General features: G+C 34.8%; 1 protein-coding gene and 1 pseudogene across 2 annotated transcripts in view; one reads left to right on the top strand and one right to left on the bottom strand.

Moving 5' to 3' along the window:
* The window catches only part of LOC131810486 (zinc finger protein 133-like), a 58,198-nt gene that overhangs the window by 12,693 nt on the left and 17,675 nt on the right, over positions 1 to 27,830 (bottom strand). Inside the window, exon 2 of one of the 2 annotated variants that reach the window (XM_059138512.1) lies at positions 3,292 to 3,332. The exons of the other annotated variant lie outside the window; for it this stretch is intronic. The gene's annotated coding sequence lies outside the window, so the exon portion shown is untranslated. The remainder of the gene's footprint in view (positions 1 to 3,291; positions 3,333 to 27,830) is intronic. 2 annotated transcript variants of the gene reach the window in all.
* LOC131838673 (vimentin-like) lies at positions 26,657 to 27,228 on the top strand (annotated as a pseudogene).

Raw genomic sequence — 27,830 nt, 5'->3', positions numbered from 1 at the left:
TCCTAGATCTATCTTATTTCTTGAAGACTTCTCTGAGTTCCTGCTTCTAATTTTCAGTACCCCATTCCCTACAGATCCATGTTCAATACCAGGATAGACTAGGACATTAAGTGGTATCAGTTAACCTTTTAATAGGTTAGGAATAGCAACCAACACAGACATGTAACCACCAATGGGGGTTTGAGTTTGAAATATGTGGAGATTTTGAAATCTGAAATAACAATTTTTAGATATTCACCTACTCTTCCTTGACCCTTTAGCTTAGAATTCTCTATGCTTCTTTAAAAAATTTCATTGTAATATTCCAAAAGATAAAACATGTTTATTGCAGGAGGAAACATATATATATATAAAAGAAGAAGAAAACAAGGAAACCTTCCAGACTCTCTCTTCTGGAAACATCCATTGGTAACCCCTTAGTACACGGATTTCTAGATCCTTAGATGTGAAATTAGGTCCTCTATTCTCTGAATCATGACACCTCTTTGCACACTCAAACACAATTATGCTGAGCCTGTCTTTAGTTTTTTCCACTCAAAATCAAACAAAAGCCAAAACAAAACCCAACACACTTCTTCTTAGCAGGGTTTAGAACCATCCCAGTACATCCCAATGTCACTTTGTCAGTAAAAGGAATAAGAAATGTTTTCTGTTCCTCTGAAAAAATTATAATGAAGCCAGGTTTAGTCTATCTAGCAGTCTCTCTTTCTGAGCTTTGTCTGAGCCAGGAGTTCAAAAGTGAGGCACAACAAAATGGTTTAGAATGTTGACACATATTTAAAATTAGACTTCATGTAATTGTTTGACATATAGCTTTTGGGTAAAAGCAATCAAAACGAGATTTCTGCTTATATTTTGCTTACCTTATATAAGGTAGTAAAATCAGTTAGTTGATAAGAATTTGTGATGAATAAGTAGTTTATCTTTCCTCATTTTCAAGATATGGTAAATTGATGACTATTTCTTCAAATGAATACTAACTAATAAAAAAAACTTGCAATAAAAGAATGTAAGATGGTATTAAAGTAGAATTAGGGAGGCTCATTAAAATCTCTACATCTTCCAAGCATGTACAGTGTTGAAAATTCATTAGCTGTTTAACACATTTACACACCCTTTAAAACCATATAAACTGATTTTATTACTGGGCTTTTATTTTTCATTTTCAAAAAGGATTATATATTTTTTCATCTCTAAGGCTCCTAAGGTTTAAATGCAAAATAATTAACATTGAGTTCTTGCTAATTAAATCAAGCAGAAGAGATTTAACGGACACTATGCTAGGTTCTCAATTAAAAGACTGTCTCATTGCTAAACAGAGTGCATTTATCACAAATAAACTTGCATCCTATTTATCTGATATGACAGTTAATGGGTAAAGAAAATGAATCTTCCCAGTGTTGTAGGCAACAAATGCATTGTTGTCTTCCTTCTAACTGTCTGACCTAGAATGTCTGAAGCAAAAAAAAAAAAAGAAAAAGAAAAGAAAAAAGAAAAGAAAAAGGATATACACTATTGTCTTTAAACTGAACTGGAATATTTTAAAACCTAAAGTAAGTTTCATTTCAATAAGTTGAGTAGTGCTATTGAACTAAATTTAAAAAAAGAAAAAGAAAAATCTTCAAGGTCTGTGCATAAACATATATAAGCTCTACTCAAACATGATTAAACACCAAGGGATGTATGGTAACAAGTTATAAGACAGACACAAAATTGAAACAGGTAGGGCATCCTGTGCTTCTCTTAAATATAAAAAAATATCTATCCTAGAAATTATTTCACCAACTTCTTTTAATATATTCACTTATTAATTTACTTATATTTATTGAATTCCGTTTAACGCCAGCCACAATGTTAAATGCTACACACATAAATACAAGGAACAGCACATATCTGTCAGCTCAAATTTTTCCTTGTATTGTACTTTATGGAAAATTTTGAATATAAGTAGGACAGACACAAACTTATGGATGTAACTTAGAATCTGACTCTGTTAGTATATAAGTCTATTTTGACTGGCAGAGAAATTATACTTAATATCAGTGGCTTAAATAAATACCAATAATAGATTTCTAAGTTTACTTTTTAGCATATGCTTAAGAGGTTTCCTCTCAAAATTAATTAATTTTAGAATTGTCCACATTCATTAAAGTATTTTCTTCATATTTTTAAAATATCCTAAGTTGTTTTTCTAAATGGCCATGTTCTTAGCATAAAACTGGATTTTTTAAAAAAAGTGATTTTATTTTTAATGCATTTTTCTGCAGTTAGAATATACTTAGCTAACTCAGTTTCACATGACTTTGATTTGCTACTGAGTATATTTTATTAATATATCTTAAAAATGCCTTGATTTTTCAAGCAAGGGCCAAGAAAAAAAAATAATCTTCAGTGATCCTGTAATAATTTCAGTACCAACATGATTTAAGGTTTGATCAGAGTCAGGAATATGGATTTGTAAGGCAAACAAATCAAATGTTAAAATGGAGCAGTTTGAGTATTTATAATAACTTTGCTCCTATAATTCTGCAGAAATATGCTTCTATGCCATAGAAAAATGGGGAATGGAAAGAGTAATAAATCAGCATGGCTATATTGGTCTTAGATTTTATGCAAGCACCTAAAATAAATTGTATCTTACACTAACAGAACATATTTCTCTTATTCTTGAAATTTCACAATGTTCTCTGACAGTTAAACTAGTTCAATCAAGTAAAGTCAGCCTGGCAAATAGTAAATATTTTACAGGGTTTCAATTATCAGGAGAATAAACTAGAAAAGAAATAAACTAGAAAATAAACGTATCTTTTGTGATCCACACCATATTTATACGGCATTCCCCAACTGTTCCATTTCCCTATTGATATACTAACTGATTTGTGACATTCACCAGATTCACAAAAGAGTGCTTTACCACATTCCATCTCATTCCATTCCATTCCAAGTTTTAGCATGTGACTGAGGCCAGATCAACTAAGGAATGTTCTGTAATGTAGTAATGATTTGCTGAGGGTTTGAGATTAGAAAATCTGGCTTCGAATTTTAGCTCTGACCCTTTATAAATACAGATTTCTGGTTACTGCAAAATATATTCTTCCATTTTTTAAAAATTTATCTCTTACTAGAATTCTGATTTTGATGTAATAGCAAAATGCTCAGATAAAAAGCTTTATTCCCCAGACTTCTTTACAATGAAAACTGACTAAGTCATGTATTTCTGGTTATTGATACTTCAGTGGAAGTTTCTGGAAGGGGTTTGAGAAAGCATCTTAAATGGTGAGACAGACTTACTTGGCAAGAAATTGTCACCTTCTGGCTATTCCTTTTTCTTTCTAAAAGAAAAATCAGATTATAGAATTTAAGCAACATTATTATTATTATTATTATTATTTTCACTAAGGAAACAATGGACACAGGAGTAAAGGATTAGGTGTATAGAGAGAGATATTAAAATCCAAAATCTTGATTTCATCAGGGATCCACCATACTAGTCCTAAAATGCCTGCTTTTAGACTTCTCTCATTTTGTTTAAGCTACTGTTTAACTTTGTTGTTGGTGGTGGTGGATTTTTGTTGTTGTTATTGTTGTTGTTTTTTACTTAATGCAATTGCTATTAATATATTAGCTTTTCCCTCATGGGTATGATATAAAATTCAATCAGGATTTTGTTTTAAAAATTTTAAAAAGCTTTATTCATAAATGTGTAGTAATAATTATTTTAATAAGCGAGAGGATCAAATAGTGGTAGGGGACTCATCACAGTGCCAGTCACAAAATTTGTAGCCTCCAAATCACCATAGTTATTGTTATGTGCTATCTGAGAAACAGTGTTTTTTTCTTCTTTTATTTTTTTTTTGATTTTTTTTGAATTTTTTTGAATTTTTTTTCATTTTGTATTACACCTGAGAAACAAATCAGGCAATAAAATAGTTAATGACTTGGTTTTAAGATAAATATAATTGTGTTTCTTCTCATGCCTTTTATTCTTCTCCCAGCCCCGCCCCTTCCAGAGAGGGAGAGATGGTGTGGGGGAGGGACTGAGGGAGAGAGAGAGAATCTAAAGCAGGCTCCATGACCAGCGTGGAGTTGACACAGGGCTCAGTCTCATGGCGCTGAGATCATGACCTGAGCTGAAACCAAGAATAGGACATTTTAACCAACTGAGACACCCAGGTGCCCTCATGTCTTTTTTTTTTTTTTAATTTTTTTTTTATAAACATATATTTTTGTTCTTAAATCTAACATACAAATAACCATAAATTATAGGAATTATAAAAGAAATCATTTTGCTGGATACAATGACCAGCATACATGGTATGCTTCTTTTAAAGTTTATTTTTCTAAAACTTGCACTGAATTTAGGCCGTTAAATACATTTACCTGTTTATCTCGAGATACTTTGGGGGGGATTGCATTAAAATTGGATGAGCTAAAGCTATCATGAAAACAAAGGGGAAAGAAAAAAAGAAAGGAAGAAAAAAGGGAGAAATAGAGGAAGGAAGGAAGGAAGGAAAGAAGGAAGGAAAATACAGGAGGGAAGAAGGGAGGAACACTATTATGAGTTTGATTTCAGTTTCCATGTCTTTTAAATAAGTGTTCGGCTTTTTTAAGGCTCTAGAAAGGCACAATACTATAAGTTTATTTAGGAGTGCAGACTTTTTTTCATCTATAGTTTAAGAGATTTCCCACGTTCGAGCTCCCCAAGTGGTCATTGTGTCTGTGGTTTGAACCACTAACATCTGTATAAGGAATCTTGGTTTGGGGTGAGGATCAAGGCAAGTTTGTCAAACTGGTTAGGTCAGGTGCAAACCATAAGTAAAGAAATTACCCAGAGGGTCTTCAGGAAGTTTCTGACCTTAAACATTGCATTTTTTTTTAAGATTTTATTTATCTATTTATTTGATAGACAGAGATCGCAAGTAGGCAGAGAGGCAGGCAGAGAGAGAGAGAGAAAGAGAGGGAAGCAGACGCCCTGCTAAGCAGAGAGCCCGATGCGGGACTCGATCCCACAACCCTGAGATCGTGACCTGAGCCGAAGGCAGCGGCTCAACCCACTGAGCCACTCAGGTGCCCTAAACATTACATTTTTAATTTAACGGCCCTTATCTTGCCCAAGAGTCAAAAAACCAGACATCCTTTCTAGGCAGAAGGATCAGAAAGAGCTTAGCAGATCTGAGAAAGTGAAATGAATACCATAGGTCCCCAAAAATAGAGCTTTTCTAGTGTAGCTTTAAATCAACTATCTTTATAACTTCACATGTATGTTTCATTTACTCATGTTTAAAAACAAAAACAAAAATGAAAACATAAGCATAAAATAGAACTTGGTCTTAAAATTTTTCCATCCATAGTTAACATGTTTATTTAAAATTTCACTAATCAATAACAGCCATTATTTTATGCCACTCGACGTGACATAACCATTATTGAAAAATATGTTCCATTAAAAAATGTTCCATTATTGGCTTTTTTCTTAGCTGTATAATTGATACTCTTTTTGTCAGTGTCTTGTACTTTTAATATATCTATATTTGACACACAATATGGGAAGATCTTTTGTCTCTTGATATTAATCTCTTTTTCTCACATTTTAATTATTTGAGTGAATTCCAAAGAGATATTGTCTCACTGACTAGTCATCAGTGTCTAATCAAGATGATGTTTCAGCTGCCCCAGACTACTCAGGGTCTCCAGCCCTGCGATTCCTATGCCACTAGTTTGGGTAGTCTATATTCACACTCTAATAATTCTCAAAACATTAGATGCTAATGAATCTAGCACTCATTTGCTTACTCATTCACTGAGCCAAGAATAACCGCTGTGCTCATATATAGTTCTGGAAACCACGGTGCTAGTAATGGAGAAACGAGTAATACGGCTCCTGCTCTCATGCATTTCTAGGCTGATAGAGAATACAGAAAGGAACATAGGAAATTAAAAACAAGTGTGGTAGTGCCGCAGCAGAATTCTTGGTCGATTGAAGCACACAGGAGGTACGCAAGGTGGGGTGTCAGGAAAGATTTCCTGAAGGAAATAGTAGCTACCGAATGAAGAATAAAGAGCAATTAACTAGGGAAAGATTGGGTGTTGGGGCAGATAGGGATACAGAACTTTCTAGGCAGAAGGATCAGAAAGAGCTTAGCAGATCTGAGAAAGTGAAATGAATACCATAGGTCCTGGGAGAGAGAGAGAGAGACTGGTTGTACATTTAAGAGTGAGCATAGGAGGGAACTAGAACAGAGGCTGGGGTAATGAGGTGAAAGAAAACCTCAGAGGGCATTGCATTGGTAAACAATGTAAATAATAAAAATGGATGTGACTCAAGTCAGAAGAGGGGTCTGGTAAAGACCTCTGATTTTCTAGGCTTCCACACATCAGCCACAGGAAATGGTCAATAGAACATAAATACAATTCTTCACAGGAGTGTGTTCTTCAGACTCTTAACTCTTTCTAAGGTGCCTTCATTCATCTCTTTCCAAATTTCACACCCTCTCTTATGTAGCCATCAAATGTAGCCTCCCTCATGAAGCCTCCATTGAATTAACCAAATAAATTTATTTCTCCTTTCTCTGATTCTGCATAATTCTGTTTAGTTTTTTTCCCTCTTATATAATATCTTCAACACATATTCATGAGCTGTATATATTTGTAAACTTATCTTCCTCTCCCACTAGATGAGGACATGTCTTAAACATCTTAGAATCCCCTATAATATGGTCATTCATATTTTTATTATTAAATCACAAACTATTAAATTAAATAACACTAATTAGGTATAGGGAAAACATTAAAAAAAGAGATGTTATAGCTTTTCATAAGACTTACACATTAAATCAAAATATTATTTCACCAAATGTGTAAGCCTGTTTGAGGTGGGGAGGTTGGAAATTCACAGAAGGTTATTTTATTTATTTTTTAAACAATCATCTGATTCTTACTGTCAGTTTAGCTGATACTACTGAGACTATATTGTATAATGGGATGTATTTTTTTCAGTTGGAAGAGCACCACCATTCACCATTGATTAAAAAAACTGAAGAAAACACTAACTTACAGATGGGTTAAATGGAAGAACAAACTCAAAGAAAAGTAATTGTATCTACTTTTGAACAGCATTTCTTTCTCAGGAAGATGAGTTCAGCCACATATTTGAATTCATTTCTTTAATCTGAACATATTGGTTTAAAATAATTTGAAAACAACCATTCAATGTATCTTGGGAACATAAAAATAATTTTATTTTCTATTTAGATGAGATTATAGCTTTAGATAATTATCATTCCTTGTTTATTAGCAGAGGGTCAAATTCCCCTTTCATATAAAAAAACACAAAACAAAACAGAATTCTAAACACTATGTCGTAATTATTGATTTTGTCTCACACACACACACACACACACACACACACATGCTCTCCCCAATGTGAATCGTATACTGTGTCATCGAAGTTGAGAATTTATCAGTGTAAAAGCAAGTGTACTTCATGTGTAACAGTACAGTAATAATTATAATCACTGAGTCCTAAAAGTACCATGCCCTCCACAAGCATTATCTTGTGTTTCTCTTGTAACTGTACAGAGCTATGTACTCTTGCTGTTTCAGTTTTGCAGATGAACAAAAACTGAGGCCATGACTGCTGAGATAAATTGCTCAAGGACATACAGCTAGAAAAGAGCAAAGCTAGAATGTGCACTCATATCAGCATGACTTCAGAATCCAAGTTCGTCACCAATATGTGCTGTAACCTTGGGCTGCACCATGCCATGCAGGGAACAGCAGCACTTCTTTGTCTAAGTCTTGGGTCCCTTAAGAACCTCCAGCTTCCCTTCAGCTTCTTTTCCTTCCTTCCTTTCTTTCTTTCTTCTCATCCTCTACTATAACAAAAACCAGATTTTTTTGAAAATTTAAGAAATTATATTTTTTAAAAATAAAAATCTGGTCAGATTGGTATTTATTCTAAATGCATGTATCCTATGTAGTTCTTTCTATCACGTTAACAAAAGTAAGGAAAGTATAAAATCTGAGGACTAGGAGCCTGTAACTTGGTGCAGAAAGTGTTTTTGCTTTTGGGGTGTGTGTGTGTGTGTGCACACGCGTGTACAAATTTATAGATTTCATACTCTATGAATTTGAAAGAACCTTAAAATATCTGATTGAGCTGACAATCCTTCAATTTTCTTGAACATATGCCTGTCAAAAGATGATCTAATAGAGATGGGGAACTTGCTCCCTGTCAAAACCTATAATTTTTATCTCCGGGTAGAACTAAAATTCTGCCTCCTATTAAACGCAAACTCATCTCCCTAAATTCTGGCATTTGATATAGATTATACCATTAGGAAGCCAAAGAGAAGAGTTTACAACACTTTCCTACATGATATCTCTCAAATACCTGAGACTGACAACATCTTCCTCCTGTCATCTAATCTTCTTCAAGGTGGACATATCCAGTTCCCTCATCTCTTATTCAAAATGCTTTCAAAATGTCCTCATTGCCCTGAATGGGTTCAGTTTGGGTTTTATTTTTCCTTATAACTCAACAGCCAGAACAGAATAGGATCCTAAAGATGTACCCTTGGCCAGCCACATGGGAGTCCCTATGTCTTTTCTGAGATACTATTTTTCTATTAATTCCCAGTTGGATTATACTAATTTTCTTGGCAACTAAATTCCATTCATGTGTAGCCAAATTACCAGTTAACTAAAATGCCCAAGATGTTTTCAATATATGCTACATGCAGAGCCACATCAGATACAAGATAAAGTAAACTTTTGTCTATCGATAGCCTTTTAGATTCTGAATCTAATAATCCTTGATGGCAATGAATAACCAACACTGAGACTTAGCATTTTGGCACACAAAACTCCGATATCTCACCCGGCATTCATAAAATCAATAACATGTCCTCTGTTAATTAAAACATTTTAAAGAAACAAAGTCAAGATTTTTTGGAGGGGCGACTTTGGTGAAAACAATAGGGATCAAATTGTATTTTCAAAGGATTTAAAATTAGGCTAAACTGAAACACATAAAAAGGAAAACATTTTCCTAATAAATACTATGAATAAAAATTAAATACTTTAAAGTTATATACACAGTATGAAGCATAATATTTCCTCACAAAACAATTTCACATTTTGTCATTTCATCTTAAATATGCACCTTCTAAAATAAACCCTTTTTTATTATGAAACCTAGCAAGACATTTCAAAACAAGAAAAATTATTTAATGTGCTACAAGCCTATGACGAAAAATTCAGTATTTTCATTTTCTTATTTTTTTGTTTTTTTCTTATAGGCTTTTCATTTTCTTGTTTTCTCTTAGTCCTGATCCAAATACATGAATAATATGCACACATATTTTAAAATATTTTCTTTACTTCTATGACTATATTTCACGGGACATGTCTGACATCTCATACATTTATTTTTAGAATGTTCAGGAAATAAATCAGCCTAGTAGAAAAATAAAGCTCTGCCTACCCAAAAGATTTCAGTTTTCTGAAGTTGCAGTTCTCAATTTAGCCTTTCATGTTCTCCCTGTTGGCACTTTAGACTGGATACAGAAGCGAAAGCACAGCCATCGGCACTTTGGTGTCACATTTACAAAGAAAACCAAACATCAAACTCCCAGTCTTCTGTGCACTACAGAGCAGTTGCGCCAGAAGGAAAAACAGTTTCTGGTGTGGCCTGCCCAAAATCTTTCTTCTCCAGAACTGTAGACAAAAACACTTTCAAGGTCTTTTCAGTCCCCGGAGAGCCAGAGGACAAGTCATGACTCTGGGAGTTTTACTCATCTCTTCTCATAGAGAGAGGAAGAGTTTCCATGCAGGGAAGTGGCCTGTTTGAATAACTTAAAATGTGCAAATTGATGTTTTAGAACTTAAAATGTAAGTGGGGGATGAAACAGAAATGATGTGGGCGCAGATCTACTGCGCCCAGCCCATGACTAAGGTTCTCACTTATCTCAGAGTATCACAAACAATATGCACAAAATGGTAAATAAACCTCCAGAAGAAAAAGGGAAGGAGAAAACTGTCTTTCAACAAGAGGATTTTTGAAAAAAAAAAAAAAAAAAAAAAGGAAAAAGAATTTTGCTGTAAAACATGTCCAGACTTATAAGAGTCTTTATATTATCCCATAGCTATGAAATGATCTAATTTACCCAAAGACTTCAGTCTAAAAGTCAGGTTCTTGTTAAAGATTGTGTATGAGTACTTGCCTCTTCTAAGAATTTCTGAATTTAGAGGTTACACTGACACATAAACAAAAATGAAAGAGAACAAACTTCCAATCTAATGATGTTTCAGATATGCAAACTTCTATTTTGTATAGGAAATGTATATAGTCCCTATTTTGGTTTTCATTAGCTTCATTTTAGTAAGGGGGGAAGTAAGGGGCTTTACTAAATGTGCATTATGCATGAAGTAATTTCAGTGCATTTTATCATTTATTCCTAATTATAAGTATTAAATGTATAAATATTTCCATTTTGAAATTAGGCTATCTTAAGCAGGTCTAGTAACCTGGATAAAATTAAATAGTTGATAAGCTTTACAGATGAATTTTAACTCTGATGCTTTGATACTAAGTCTGAAAAACTTTTGGCTTTGATATATAAACACTAGGTAAATACAAGTGCCCCCCAACACACATACACATAAAGCTTAAAACAGGGTTGCAGACATTTTTTGTAAAGTACCAGACAGTAAACATTTTGGGTTTTGCTAAATGTGTGAGCTCTGTCACAGCTACTCAGTGTTGCCAATATAATAGGGAAGCAACCATGAGCAATGCATAATCAAATGAGCAATGAAAATTTTTTACAAAACTGGCTGAAGGCCAGATTTGGCTTATGGGTGGTAAGTTTGCCTACCCCTGGCTTAAAATGATGCAAAACCTAGAATAAGTTTTTACCTTCTACCACAATAACATGAAAAATAATTGATAAGTTAACATAATGTAACAAGGAAAAATCATATGATAGAATTCAAAGTTAAAAAGCAAGAGAAAAATAATAGCAGCAGGTTAGAAGGAGTAAATAACCAACAATCGAAATTCTTCTGAATATTTCCAAATATTTTATGCATGTTTCAAGAGAGAAGCTAAATTGAAAAGCAACAGAAATTTAACAGAGACAACCTACATGGTGAATTAAAACCAGAAAAAGTCAGGAACCTGTGACCAATATGCAGAAAGGAAATCTCAAAAGTCCCCATGGTAAAAATGCAATTATCTGGAAGGAGAACTGCATATCTGTAGAAGTCAAGGTGACTGTAGTCTCATGTGCAGAATACCATAGAAAAGAGGGCTACACAAGAGAGCTCCAGAGATCTGTAAAAATGATCATCCTAGATCTCCTAGCTGAGGAATGATTCATGTAATCATGAAGAAAATAACCCAGACCAGTGAAAGGACAATTGATAAGGATTATACTACCACTTAATCTGAAATAAAACTAGAGTCAGGAATAATTCTTGTTGTCACAAGCCAAAATGGAAAACAACTCATGATTCAGAGAGCTTCAAGTAGAGTTGTCAGAAGGATTTTGGCTAGGTAGTGGGGCAAGATTAGTCATAAACTCAGGGCTGTGCTGGTTTTATCAGGTTTTTAAAAGCAAGCCTCTAGGGAATAAAATGTTTTAAAAATAAATGTTCTTCCGAACAAGATAAAGAATATTTATAGGCATATGAAAATATCCAATATGCAAGAAAGCAAAATTCACAACAGTTGGTATTCAATAAAAAATTATCTGTATGCAAAGAAGAAGACAATCCATAAGAAGGTGAAAATTTAATCAATAGAAAGACACTCAGATATGGCACAAATGATAGAATTAATAAACAAGAGCATGCCAGCAGTTATTATAAATATATAACCATAACTTGAACTATATATGGCTCAAGAAGGTAGAGGAATGCTGAGATTTTTAATGGAGGATGTAGAAAATCCAAACCATAATCTAAATCAAACTTTAGACAAATAGAAAAATAAACATTGTCTGAAATAACACATGCAATAGCTGAGATTAAGGGCAGATCAGTTACTGCAGAAGAAAGTATTAGTGACCTTGAAGTCATCACAATAGAAACTATCTAAAATAAAATACAGACCAAGAAGAGAGAGAGAGAGAGAGAGATTAGAAAATAAATAGAGCATCAAAAAGCTATGGGATAATTTCAAACAGCCTAATAACACATACATATAACTGGAATCCCTCAGTGAAAAGGATCAGGAAAAATACTTGAAGAAGTAGTACAAAAATATCTCTCTGTTTAATGAAAACTATAAACCCACAGATCTAAGAAACTCAATTAATCCTAAACACGAAATATATTTTGGAATTTTTTCCTTGGACAGCTTTTTAAAAACTTAGAATAAACAAATAACAATATTACTTATTTTTTTCCATCATTATAAAGGCTTTTATTCATATTTAAGTTTATTGTACAACTAAATTATTTTTTCCCAAGAGAACCTACATGGATATGCATTTTCAAGTTATCATATATAAAAATGATGTTTTTTCAAGCACACATAAAAGAGCATTTGGGTATAAAGCAGTTGGGATAACTAATTCATCACCCATTTATGTCAGCCTTTACTCATATATTTTGTCATTTGGTGTTTCCATAAATTAAAATGTTGAAATTAGGGGTCCTATATACTGAGGTAACACCTATCCCTTAAAGAGGACCTGCCTAATAAAAGAAAAATGCCAACATAATTATTTTTTGTGAAAAATGAATTTTTTTGCAACCTTGATCTTTCCTCTTCAAACAGAAATATCAAAAAATACACACAATTGCCTATTTGAATCCAACAAGCAATATTTTTTACCTTAGGTTTCGTTTTACAAGAAAGCAACATAACATGCCATTCAAATTGATGTGAGATGTCAAAGTTTTTTCTTTATTATTATCATCAGTTCTATTTTTGTCATTTCTAAGGCTTTAAAAAAATAAAAATAAAATTTGGCATAAACTTCTCTATTCTTTAAAAGAATTCTATGTACAAGACTATAAATATAGATGTGATTTATCATTTCAAAAGTTTTTTGTTACTTTGGGTCTAAAAATCGCAATTCACTTTCTGTTACTGTGACAATTGCCCCAGTTAACTCTAGTGTTCACATCATATATATATATATATATATATATATATATATTTTTTTTTTTTTTTTTTTTCCTACTTAAAAGTGGGGAGAGAGAGTTAAGTTCAGTCAATTTCAGTAATGGTGTGACATCAGCTGTCAGATAAGTCACTCTAGAATACAACAGTTAAAAAAAGCTTTGAATTTTCTTAGTTTTTGTATTTACAGAAGCAACAGAGGCATGCCACATATTTATAACCTAATTTAGGAGCTAGTCTTAAACTTCCCATATGAAAGGAGCAAGTGAGCACACTCTTTCTCATATCTTTAAAAATTGTCCCAAATATAATTCTTTGGAACCAATTCAAGTATCCAGTCATAATAAAAATAATCTTGTAATTTTGGAAGTAGACTTTCATTGGACAATTGTATCCAAAAATTCAAGGGACCATGAAGTGACAAGAAACTAATTTTGTATCAGTTTTCTCACTGAATGAGGAAAAAAAAAAAAAAAAAAACCTCTAAGTTTTATGTATTAATGGATCCTGAGATTAATTTGGGGTTATCTATAAAGAAACACAGTGTCCAATTAAGAATGTATATACTGGGTGGAGGAGTCAAGATGGCGGAGAAGTAGCAAGCTGAGACTGCTTCAGCTAGCTGGAGATCAGCTAGATAGCTTATCTAAAGATTGCAAACACCTGAAAATCCATCGGCAGATCGAAGAGAAGAAGAACAGCAATTCTGGAAACAGAAAAACAACCACTTTCTGAAAGGTAGGACCGGCGGAGAAGTGAATCCAAAGCGACGGGAAGATAGACCCCGGGGGGAGGGGCCGGCTCCCGGCAAGCGGCGGAGCAACCGCGCACAAAATCAGGACTTTTAAAAGTCTGTTCCGCTGAGGGACATCGCTCCAGAGGCTAAACCAGGGACCTAATCAATACAGACATCGGTAATATGTCAGATCTAGAGTTCAGAATGACAATTCTCAAGGTTCTAGCCGGGCTCGAAAAAGGCATGGAAGATATTAGAGAAACCCTCTCGAGAGATATAAAAGCCCTTTCTGGAGAAATAAAAGAACTAAAATCTAACCAAGGTGAAATCAAAAAAGCTATTAATGAGGTGCAATCAAAAATGGAGGCTCTAACTGCTAGGATAAATGAGGCAGAAGAAAGAATTAGTGATATAGAAGACCAAATGACAGAGAATAAAGAAGCTGAGCAAAAGAGGGACAAACAGCTACTGGACCACGAGGGGAGAATTCGAGAGATAAGTGACACCATAAGACGAAACAACATTAGAATAATTGGGATTCCAGAAGAAGAAGAAAGTGAGAGGGGAGCAGAAGGTATACTGGAGAGAATTATTGGGGAGAATTTCCCCAATATGGCAAAGGGAACGAGCATCAAAATTCAGGAGGTTCAGAGAATGCCCCTCAAAATCAATAAGAATAGGCCCACACCCCGTCACCTAATAGTAAAATTTACAAGTCTCAATGACAAAGAGAAAATCCTGAAAGCAGCCCGGGAAAAGAAGTCTGTAACATACAATGGTAAAAATATTAGATTGGCAGCTGACTTATCCACAGAGACCTGGCAGGCCAGAAAGAGCTGGCATGATATTTTCAGAGCACTAAACGAGAAAAACATGCAGCCAAGAATACTATATCCAGCTAGGCTATCATTGAAAATAGAAGGAGAGATTAAAAGCTTCCAGGACAAACAACAACTGAAAGAATTTGCAAATACCAAACCAGCTCTACAGGAAATCTTGAAAGGGGTCCTCTAAGCAAAGAGAGAGCCTACAAGTGGTAGATCAGAAAGGAACAGAGACCATATACAGTAACAGTCACCTTACAGGCAATACAATGGCACTAAATTCATATCTCTCAATAGTTACCCTGAATGTGAATGGGCTAAATGCCCCTGTCAAAAGACACAGGGTATCAGAATGGATAAAAAAACAAAACCCATCTATATGTTGCCTCCAAGAAACACATTTTAAGCCCGAAGACACCTCCAGATTTAAAGTGAGGGGGTGGAAAAGAATTTACCATGCTAATGGACATCAGAAGAAAGCAGGAGTGGCAATCCTTATATCAGATCAATTAGATTTTAAGCCAAAGACTATAATAAGAGATGAGGAAGGACACTATATCATACTCAAAGGGTCTGTCCAACAAGAAGATTTAACAATTTTAAATATCTATGCCCCCAATGTGGGAGCAGCCAACTATATAAACCAATTAATAACAAAATCAAAGAAACACATCAACAATAATACAATAATAGTAGGGGACTTTAACACTCCCCTCACTGAAATGGACAGGTCATCCAAGCAAAAGATCAGCAAGGAAATAAAGGCCTTAAACGACACACTGGACCAGATGGACATCACAGATATATTCAGAATATTTCATCCCAAAGCAACAGAATACACATTCTTCTCTAGTGCACATGGAACATTCTCCAGAATAGATCACATCCTCGGTCCTAAATCAGGACTCAACCGGTATCAAAAGATTGGGATCATTCCCTGCATATTTTCAGACCACAATGCTCTAAAGCTAGAACTCAACCACAAAAGGAAGTTTGGAAAGAACCCAAATACATGGAGACTAAACAGTATCCTTCTAAAGAATGAATGGGTCAACCGGGAAATTAAAGAAGAATTGAAAAAAATCATGGAAACAAATGATAATGAAAATACAACGGTTCAAAATCTGTGGGACACAACAAAGGCAGTCCTGAGAGGAAAATATATAGCGGTACAAGCCTTTCTCAAGAAACAAGAAAGGTCTCAGGTACACAACCTAACCCTACACCTAAAGGAGCTGGAGAAAGAACAAGAAAGAAACCCTAAGCCCAGCAGGAGAAGAGAAATCATAAAGATCAGAGCAGAAATCAATGAAATAGAAACCAAAAAAACAATAGAACAAATCAACGAAACTAGGAGCTGGTTCTTTGAAAGAATTAATAAAATTGATAAACCCCTGACCCGACTTATCAAAAAGAAAAGAGAAAGGACCCAAATAAATAAAATCATGAATGAAAGAGGAGAGATCACAACTAACACCAAAGAAATACAAACTATTATAAGAACATACTATGAGCAACTCTACGGCAATAAATTTGACAATCTGGAAGAAATGGATGCATTCCTAGAAACATATAAACTACCACAACTGAACCAGGAAGAAATAGAAAGCCTGAACAGACCCATAACCAGTAAGGAGATTGAAACAGTCATTAAAAATCTCCAAACAAACAAAAGCCCAGGGCCAGACGGCTTCCCGGGGGAATTCTACCAAACATTTAAAGAACTAATTCCTATTCTCCTGAAACTGTTCCAAAAAATAGAAATGGAAGGAAAACTTCCAAACTCATTTTATGAGGCCAGCATCACCTTGATCCCAAAACCAGACAAGGATCTCACCAAAAAAGAGAGCTATAGACCGATATCCTTGATGAACACAGATGCGAAAATACTCAACAAAATACTAGCCAATAGGATTCAACAGTACATTAAAAAGATTATTCACCACGACCAAGTGGGATTTATTCCAGGGCTGCAAGGTTGGTTCAACATCCGCAAATCAGTCAATGTGATACAACACATCAATAAAAGAAAGAACAAGAACCATATGATACTCTCAATAGATGCTGAAAAAGCATTTGACAAAGTACAACATCCCTTCCTGATCAAAACTCTTCAAAGTGTAGGGATAGAGGGCACATACCTCAATATCATCAAAGCCATCTATGAAAAACCCACCGCAAATATCATTCTCAATGGAGAAAAACTGAAAGCTTTTCCGCTAAGGTCAGGAACACGGCAGGGATGTCCATTATCACCACTGCTATTCAACATCGTACTAGAGGTCCTAGCCTCAGCAATCAGACAACAAAAGGAAATTAAAGGCATCCTAATCGGCAAAGAAGAAGTCAAATTATCACTCTTCGCAGATGATATGATACTATATGTGGAAAACCCAAAAGACTCCACTCCAAAACTGCTAGAACTTATACAGGAATTCAGTAAAGTGTCAGGATATAAAATCAATGCACAGAAATCAGTTGCATTTCTCTACACCAACAGCAAGACAGAAGAAAGAGATATCAAGGAGTCAATCCCATTTACAATTGCATCCAAGACCATAAGATACCTAGGAATAAACCTAACCAAAGAGACACAGAATCTATACTCAGAAAACTATAAAGTACTCATGAAAGAAATTGAGGAAGACACAAAGAAATGGAAAAATGTTCCATGCTCCTGGATTGGAAGAATAAATATTGTGAAAATGTCTATGCTACCTAAAGCAATCTACACATTTAATGCAATTCCTATCAAAGTACCATCCAACTTTTTCAAAGAAATGGAACAAATAATTCTAAAATTTATATGGAACCAGAAAAGACCTCGAATAGCCAAAGGGATATTGAAAAAGAAAGCCAACGTTGGTGGCATCACAATTCCGGACTTCAAGCTCTATTACAAAGCTGCCATCATCAAGACAGCATGGTACTGGCACAAAAACAGACACATAGATCAATGGAGCAGAATAGAGAGCCCAGAAATAGACCCTCAAATCTATGGTCAACTAATCTTCGACAAAGCAGGAAAGAATGTCCAATGGAAAAAAGACAGCCTTTTCAATAAATGGTGCTGGGAAAATTGGACAGCCACATGCAGAAAAATGAAATTGGACCATTTCCTTACACCACACACAAAAATAGACTCAAAATGGATGAAGGACCTCAATGTACGAAAGGAATCCATCAAAATCCTTGAGGAGAACACGGGCAGCAACCTCTTCGACCTCTGCCGCAGCAACATCTTCCTAGGAACAACGCAAAAGGCAAGGGAAGCAAGGGAAAAAATGAACTACTGGGATTTCATCAAGATCAAAAGCTTTTGCACAGCAAAGGAAACAGTTAACAAAATCAAAAGACAACTGACAGAATGGGAGAAGATATTTGCAAACGACATATCAGATAAAGGACTAGTGTCCAGAATCTATAAAGAACTTAGCAAACTCAACACCCAAAGAACAAATAATCCAATCAAGAAATGGGCAGAAGACATGAACAGACATTTCTGCAAAGAAGACATCCAGATGGCGAACAGACACATGAAAAAGTGCTCCATATCACTCGGCATCAGGGAAATACAAATCAAAACCACAATGAGATATCACCTCACACCAGTCAGAATGGCTAAAATCAACAAGTCAGGAAATGACAGATGCTGGCGAGGATGCGGAGAAAGGGGAACCCTCCTACACTGTTGGTGGGAATGCAAGCTGGTGCAGCCACTCTGGAAAACAGCACGGAGGTTCCTCAAAATGTTGAAAATAGAACTGCCCTATGACCCAGCAATTGCACTATTGGGTATTTACCCTAAAGATACAAATGTAGTGATCCAAAGGGACACATGCACCCGAATGTTTATAGCAGCAATGTCCACAATAGCCAAACTATGGAAAGAACCTAGATGTCCATCAACAGATGAATGGATCAAGAAGATGTGGTATATATACACAATGGAGTACTATGCAGCCATCAAAAGAAATGAAATCTTGCCATTTGCAACAACATGGATGGAACTAGAGCGTATCATGCTTAGCGAAATAAGTCAAGCAGAGAAAGACAACTATCATATGATCTCCCTGATATGAGGAAGTGGTGATGCAACATGGAGGCTTAAGTGGGTAGAAGAAGAATAAATGAAACAAGATGGGATTGGGAGGGAGACAAACCATAAGTGACTCTTAATCTCACAAAACAAACTGAGGGTTGCCGGGGGGAGGGGGTTTGGGAGAGGGGGGTGGGATTATGGACATTGGGGAGGGTATGTGATTTAGTGAGTGCTGTGAAGTGTGTAAACCTGGTGATTCACAGACCTGTACCCCTGGGGATAAAAATATATGTTTATAAAAAATAAAAAATTTAAAAAAAAAAAAAAAAAAAACAGTGAAAATCAAAAAAAAAAAAAAAAAAAAAAAAAAAAAGAATGTATATACTGGAGAAAGGTCACACACAGTGTGAAGTAGTGTTGGTCCTTCTCCTAATGACAAAGTAAGAACAAATTAGTGACAGTTATAGAGGAATTTATAGTTGATTAGAAACAACTTATTTTAAAAACTCTCCAGAAGTTTCAGATAGTGGTTTGGTGGATATTTTATTTCCATACAGGGAACTGAATAATGGGTAGGAAGTTGGAGGACAATGAACTATAATTCTGTTTTGAGGGGCACCTGCATGGCTCAGTTGGTTGGTTTTGGCTCGGGTCCTGATCTCAGGAGTAGGTCATGAGATCAAGCCCCATGTTGGGGCTCCACACTGAGCAGGAAGTCTGCCTGGTGAATCTATCTTTCTTCCCCTCCCCCCACTTACATATGCATGCATGCACTCTTTCTCAAATAAATAAATACATCTTCAAAAAAATTTCTACTTGAGTCTAAATATGTCACTCTAACAAAGTTGTTTCCACTACTTAATTTTGTCTATTTAGTAAAATGAAATTTGCCAATAATTCCCTTAATCTAATTCTAAAAGAATTTGAAAAGTGGATTTATTTTTTAGCTTAGTACTGGGAAAATGATTTGAAATAACATAAAATAAAACCCCCAAATTATTCCTCAATGACACATCCTAGGGATGATTTCGTTCATATATTTTTAAAATAGAATGTATACTGCAGCTTCTATTTTTAAATATTTACTCCAGAGTGACTTTTATAGGAATTAAAATAGAAAATATAACATATATGAGCCAGTGTAATGAAACAGATATATTGCACATCAAAGCAATGAAATTGATTCATAGGTATTCAAAAATCCTAAATCATTGAAAATGTTTCATATAGAAGTTTGAATATTAAGGAGAAATCATGCAGACACAATTTTAAAAGTTCGGTCATTAGAATAGTATTCATAAACCATTTTCTAAACCAGTGTTTAGATTTCTTCTCCTGATCTCTTTTTGGACCAACTGCAATTTTGTTTCTTTTTTGTTATTCTGAATTTCCCAACTGATAACACATAAAATTACCATTCACAGCAATATGAATAGTATTTTAGCCAGATAAAGTCCTATAATTGATCTCATTCAAAGGCATCTGCTTCAGTAGAAGAAGGAAGAAGGGCACAGAAATAATTGCTATTATTGTGGCTATGCCTGTATTTGCTTCCTAACTGAAATGCTGAGTCACCTATGCACACTTCCAACTAGACTCAGGGTAGTCCTCAGGATCTGACATATCTGTTACCTGAAGACAAGGCCAATTATACAGTTATTCCAATTTGAAAATAAGACAGAAGTATATTTAATCTTTATCAGATATTTTTATAGTCTGGAGTGGTTTCTAGCAGGCTTTTAAAGCAGAGTAGTCCAAAACCTTCCCTTCAGAACTGTGTTACTTAAATAAAATGAGCCAAGTGAATTTTTTTTCTTTTTCTTAATCAGTTTTCTTGGACAACTATTTCACAGTCATCTAGTATGTTATTTCTCTTAGAAGAGAAGATGGGGTACAGGGAAATAAACAAATAAATTCATCCCATCATAAAACAAAGTAAATAAATGTAGTGTTTTTTGGCTTTGTTTTTGAGGTTTTTTTTTTTTTTTCCGACAAAAGTATCAAGCTGTTGAGAATGCCATTACTTGGATTTTTGATGACTGTTTACTCCGCCAGGAGTAATGGGGACATAAAGAAAATACATTTATATTTATTTTAATTTTGTTGGAGCAGACATTTGATGGTATTATCCTTTATACCTTTTCCGATTCCTATTCCAGGTCTTTCTTCATATGGTGCTTGGGAAAATCTAACTGAAGATTAACCTCTTAAATAGTCAGGGACAAATAACTGTAATCTGCATTAATCTTCAGCATGGATCTATAAATAACCACTAAACTGCTAAATGTGACACAGCCATTCATCAGAACCATGGACCAAATCTTTTTATGACTGGAAGTGACTATTACCTAATCCATTATTAAGCTAATTAACTAGAATATTGTATGGAAACAGTTTTATGTTGTCATCTATCACACTCTACAAAGAGCACTCTTCCAGAATGTCTCTAGGTAAATATTTTCATTAATTTTGGAAATTTATTATCTCATCCCACTTCCTCTACCCAACTGCCCCATAATATCTAAATGGGATTAGCGTTTTCCAAGAAGAAATGTTATCTCCTGCCTTCCTTAGTGCCTGTCCCTTTCCTGTTAGTCCTTTAATTTTCACCTCTGTGTCTCAGGAAGATAGCTATACTCATGAATTGCAGCAACACACACACACACACACACACACATACACACACACAACCATATATTATACATATTAGTGCATTTTCATTTTGTTCATAACATCATAAGTGCATATTAGAATATGTTTTGTATAATATTTAGGTAGCTAAAGAAACATGCATGTCAAATTAACATCACTGATAGGTCAATAATGCTATGTAATAGCCTATTATGTTTCTAAAGGAAGCATTAGACTTAAGCTAAACAAAGTACTGTTTTTCCTACGTCTCAAAATATGCAAGGGCAGGAAATCCATGGTTGGTGAAGCTATTCAATATTTCAAGTTCTACCTTTAGATTTGTTCTGCAGTCCTTAATACGTTGGTCTTTGTCTTTATGTTTGTCCGTTGACACTAAGGAAATAGGTAGTATATGAAAAAATAACATTTACACACAAATCTGTCTGGTTCCAAATTATATAACCTCACCTCCAACCACCCCACCCCACCCACAAACACACATACCCCATCCATGAAAATATAGAGTCACAGTCTCATGTAGATCACTAGATAAATGTAGAGATCTATTGACATTTAAATTTCTTAAGCTGAAAGGTGAAAGTGAATACAGGCGCACACTCCTTAGTGAATAAATGTAGCACAAAGATAAAGAGAGATGATAAAAAGACAAAAAAAGTTGATGAACTTCTCACGAGAAATGAGCTTTTCCTGAATCTTTTTTCATGACGTCTCAATTGGGAATTATTAGAAGCATGGTACACCAGTAAAGTACTAGGTTAACTGAGATACACTGCAAAATTCAAATGAAGATATTCCTTATTTACTTTTCTTTTCTAATGTAGTCATCATATGGACTAAACTATCCACAAGAGGATGCCTCCAACTCACTGCTCATTGTTTTTACTTTGTGACAGCTACACAGGTTTTATTTTATAGTCAGATTATTTTTTATTCTTTTGCTTTGTCTTTATGACAACTATATCCAATTAAGATTGTAGAATGGGACAATAACTATGTTACAAAGATAATGAAAAACATTATCTTCACATTTATCTTTCCCCAGCCTCCATCCCTCTGCTATTCACCGAACAAGATACTCTGATGGAAGACAACCAGAGTACTTAGCCTGGGCTTTATGTAAAATTGATGCATGAAGGGGCGCCTGGGTGGCTCAGTGGGTTAAGCCACTGCCTTCGGCTCGGGTCATGATCTCGGGGTCCTGGGATCGAGCCCCACATCGGGCTCTCTGCTCAGCAGGGGGCCTGCTTCCCTCTCTCTCTGCCTGCCTCTCTGCTTACTTGTGATCTCTCTCTGTCAAATAAATAAATAAAATCTTTAAAAAAAAAATTGATGCATGAAAATAGGCATGATTTATGCAGTCCTGTGTCTGTAACATTATCCTTCTGTGATCTTAAAAATACAAAATTTAACCACTCTATTTCAAAGATAAACATTTCTTATGGTAAGACTACATAACATACTCATCTTACTTACCTTTCAAAGTATTCTAAGCTTCTCTTACAGGTGTAATACTTCCTTCTACTTTGGAAAATATTAAAAGTTCCATTAGGGGTGCCTGGGTGGCTCAATGGGATAAGCCACTACCTTTGGCTAAGGTCATGATCTCAGGGTCCTGGGGTTGAGCCCCTCTTCAGGCTCTCTGCTCAGCTGGGAGCTTGCTTCCTTCTGACCCCTATCACCTGCCTCTCTGCCTACTTGTGATCTCTCTGTCAAATAAATAAATAAAATCTTTAAAAATAAATAAATAAATAAAAGTTCCATTTAGTTTTAAGTGTGTGTGTGTATCTGTGTGTGTACGAACTGTGATGATCAAGGAAAGTTATATTGATAATGGTGATGATGATAACAACATGAAAGCTAAGTTTCATTGAGTTAGTTCCTATATCACACAGTCAGCAAGTGCTACAGATTAACTTCGTGTGAGATTATATGCACTTTGCAGAAGATGGTTAGAATCTGGGGTAACGTGGCAGGGGTCATGGTAATATAAACAAAAAGATAGAGTTACATTTACAAATTCATCTCATGAAGATCATATATTGATAAGATTTCTATGTATTTATCATCTTGGCACCATATGATTAGTTCTTTTGAACTATTAATCTAGCATTAATAAATAAAACAAATTTTCTGAGAAGGAAAGTACTGTTGCCTATTATTATTCCCATTGTTAGAGATATTAGAATATTTTATACAATTTCTCTTTCATGAAAATATTTATATAGAATAAATTGCAAAAAATAAAATTGGTATAGTATATGCATTAAAATTTAATGATACATTTATAATTTATCATTTGTTTTTTCAAATGTTGTATCATTTTGTACTCCTCCTTGACTATGTATAAGAATTCATTTTTGGGGCACCTGGGTTGCTCAGTCGTGGCGAGTCAAACTTGATTTTGCTCAGGTCATGATACTGGGGTCTTGGGATAAAGCCCTGCATCAAGCTCCATTCTCCAAGGGAGTCTGCTTGGGATTCTCTCTCATCCTCTTCCTCTGAGCCTCCCCTACAAAATAAATAAATAAATAATTTTTAAAAGACTTTATTTATTTGACAGAGAGAGATTACAAGTAGGGAGAGAGGCAGGCAGAGAGAGAGAATGGGAAGCAGACTCCATGCTGAGCAGAGAGCCCAACGCAGGGCTTTATCCAAGGACACTGAGATCATAACCTGAGCCGAAGGCAGAGGCTTAACCCACTGAGCCACCCAGGTGCCCCTAAGTAAATAAATCTTGAAAAAAGGAAGAATTGACTTTTGACTACTTATTGGGTCAGTACTGATTTTTTTTAAATTTGCAAAACTATTATATTAGAAATGATTGTACTATTGTTTTTATTTGTACTTCATATATTATTAGGAAGGTTAAGAACATATTCATATATCTGATTGATTTTTATTATGTTTGTGATTTTTCTCTTCATATTTTTAATTCTAATAATTCTTCGAATAATTCTTATAATAATTTATGTCATCTTAATTATTTTAGAACAGGATGAATATGTGTAAGGCCTTTTCCTACATTTTATAGAAGAATTGTAAAGGCATGAACAATAATAAAACTATATTAGCATATTTGTGATAAATATAAATTATTACTCTTGAAGAAAGTAAATACACAGGTAACTCAACATTATGTATATTTTTAAATCTAACACATCTTGCCTTATTTAAAAATAAAGCTAGGGAGCAAAATAAAATTTCAAGTTTTAAGCTAAAAACTGAGATAGATCCTACCTATAGAAGGAAGAAAATTTATTTCATGGTGCTTGCCTTAGCAAATATGTTAATGCAATGAAGACTGAAACATCCCTAAGAAAAAAATGACCACTTTACTTTTAGTATCTACTCTCTGTCAATATAAATATACCTTTAATTTCAATATGTATATCCTCAACTTAAATAAAACATATCCCTAATAAAATAGTCACCTTGGGACCAAGTCATTATTAGTATTTACAGATGTTTTTTTAAAACATTCCAATAAAATAAGACATTCAATTTAAAAATTATCATAAAAAGATTTTTACATTCATATGCAAAGGTCTTTTTCAGAAATAAGCAGCATCTTAATTTTAGAAAGTAGGCTTGTATTTAATTTGTCAATGACATTTATATATTAACTATATCATTATAAATCCAGAAATTTGGTTGTATCCTAACTGGTAGCTCTGAAAACATCAACACATTGACTTGTTTCATAGAGCTCAGTACAAACAAATCAAAGAGCTGAGGTCAATCTTTATGTAATTTGTGGTGGGAAATGTCTTAAAGGGATGGTTAGAAATTCAGTTGATCTACTTCCAACGGTCTGCATCACCAAAGCTCACGCAAAAAAAATAGTCACTTCCATATTTTAACACTCTCCTGATGACATTAACCAACATGTTGCTCAACTGACGAAAGACAGTCTTACAAAATAATTCTTTCACAACTTGATGCTATGAAAATATCTTTTCTTGGTAGAAATCAATATGCTTTTATTCTGATTATTAATCCAAATGATTATTGAATGTTCATGTCTATAATTTTCAGAAATGAATTTTCAAAAAATTTTTAAAGATTTTAATTATTTATTTGAGAGAGAGAGACAGAGCATGAGCAAGGAAGGAGTGGAGGGAGAAAGAGAAGCAGACTTCTAGCTGAGCAGAGAGCCAGACAAGGGGCTCCATCCCAGGACCCTGGGATCATGACCTGAACTGAAGGTAGACTCTTACCCAACTGAGCCACCCAAGTGCCTCAGAAATGAATTTAATATTCAGTTACTTTATCCTTCAGGGATGTTTCTCTCTCTTCCTTTTTATGATCTTTATTTTCTGCTGGTAATTCTTCAAATACATAAATGTGCATAAGTATATATATATATATATATATATATATATATATATATACACATGTGTAGATCTATTTAATTTGCACTTTAAATCCTTCTTACAAAAATATCTCATATACAATAAAATATATATATTTTTAAATGTACATATATTTATCATAAAAATTAACAAAGTAAAATCACTTCTTAAATCTTTAACTTGAGCCTGATGTTAGGAAAATATTAAGATATGAACAAAAAAGGGGGGTTATTGTACAGGATATTTTTAATCCCCCCCACAATCCTAATGTCTTTTGCATTGAATAAAGGGGTGACTTCTAAAAATCCAAATAAATGCATGTTAGTTCAGAGCTTTCCCTTCCATGTATCATGTACTAGAGAAATACAGAAGTTTAGGAAGATCTTACAAAAGAGAACAGGACAATTTTACCTACGGTAAAGGGTGGAGGTGAGTGAAAAGAACAAGGAGAGAGAGCACGGATAAATGATATAAACGTGTTCAGGGAACTATCAACAGATTCAGTGCCATACACATACCTCATAAAATCTTAACCCCTGCAATATGGCTTTTATTAAATATGGTTTTACATATGCACATACTATGAGTGAGGGATGATGTTTGAATAAATTGCCATAGACAGGTGGCAAACATCAGTAATAAAACGATAGCAAAGAGTCATTGTTTAAGCAAATTTTGTAAAAGGCCCCCATGAAATGCTCTGGCAACACAAAGGAATGAGGATTAGGTTCCTGAGATGTATGACAACACTCACCTAGAGCTGATGAGACTGAGATAACAAACATTTATCTAAATTCCAAGCATGTCCTTCTAAAAGGATATCAACAAAATAGAAAAAGACTGCTTGGAAAGAAAATAAATTTGGATCTCAAAATGTTCAATGTAAGTAAAACTAAATTTAAAATAAGGAGGCAAGTCATGAGTGATGCGCGCCAGCCCTATGAAAGAGGCTGCAGAGAAGCTTCTAGAGGCTGCGGAAAGGTACACGTCCCAGTCTGCTGACCTCTCTGAGGCTGTGGACTGGAAAATGATGGCCTGCACCAGAAGCTGGAGTTACTTGAGTACCTGAGGCAGGTGCAGTCCCTCACCTGTGAAGTGGGTGCACTTAGAGGAACGGAGTCCCTTGAACACCAGATAAGTGAAACAGAAGTGAATGCCCTTGAAGCTGACTATCAAGACACTACTGGCCGCCTGCAGGATGATATTCGGAGCATGAAGGAAGGTCACCTTTGGGAATACCAAGATGTGCAGAATGTCTAGATGGCTCTTGACGGGGAGATTGCCACCTATAAGGAACTGCCGGAAGGCAGGAGAGAGGGATGGCTCTGCCCCTTCCAAACACTTCTTCCCTGAACCTGAGAGAAACCAATCTGGATTCACTCCGTCTGGTTGACCCTCACTCAGAAAGGATACTTCTGATTAAGATGGCTGAAACTGGAGATGGGCAGGTTATCAGTGAAACTTCTCGGCATCACCATGACCTTCAGTGAAAATTACACACACTTAGTGCAGCAATAGATTACTGGCAAGAATAAAAAAGAAATCCATATCTTAAACAAACAGCCTTCAGATGCCTTTCTGCAGTTTTTCAGGAGCACAAGATAGATCAGAATAGGAGTAATCTCTGTCTTAAGAACCAACACTCCTGAAAGATTTAGGAAAAAAAGTTTTCAGCATAATCTAGTTTGTGAAGAAAACCTGTGCTAGAATACTTTTTGAAAAGTATTTTTGAATACCATTACAACTACTTTTTACCAACAAGTATCTGACCAACTTGTTTCTGCTTCAGTTAATTTTTGGAAAACTCAAAAATAAAATAAAAGATAAAATAAGTAGACAAGCAATAATCTCTCTCTCACACACACACACACACATGTCCAACAAAAAGTATTTAACTGAGAGAGACAACTGTTTGACATAGAAGAAGAACAGAAATCACTTTTGGAATTTGTGACTAATTCCTCAGGGTGTAATGAAAAATGTATGGACATTTCCACATCCAAAAACAGATGAAAAAGCTGCAAGAAAGTCTGTAAAATAATCTATGGGAAAAATCCTAATCAACTAACTGTTGACCAGCAGGAGAAACAGA

The sequence above is a fragment of the Mustela lutreola genome, chromosome 1 (genome assembly GCF_030435805.1).
Source record: "Mustela lutreola isolate mMusLut2 chromosome 1, mMusLut2.pri, whole genome shotgun sequence".
Lineage (NCBI taxonomy): Eukaryota > Metazoa > Chordata > Mammalia > Carnivora > Mustelidae > Mustela > Mustela lutreola.
This window is presented reverse-complemented; position numbering and strand designations above follow the sequence as displayed.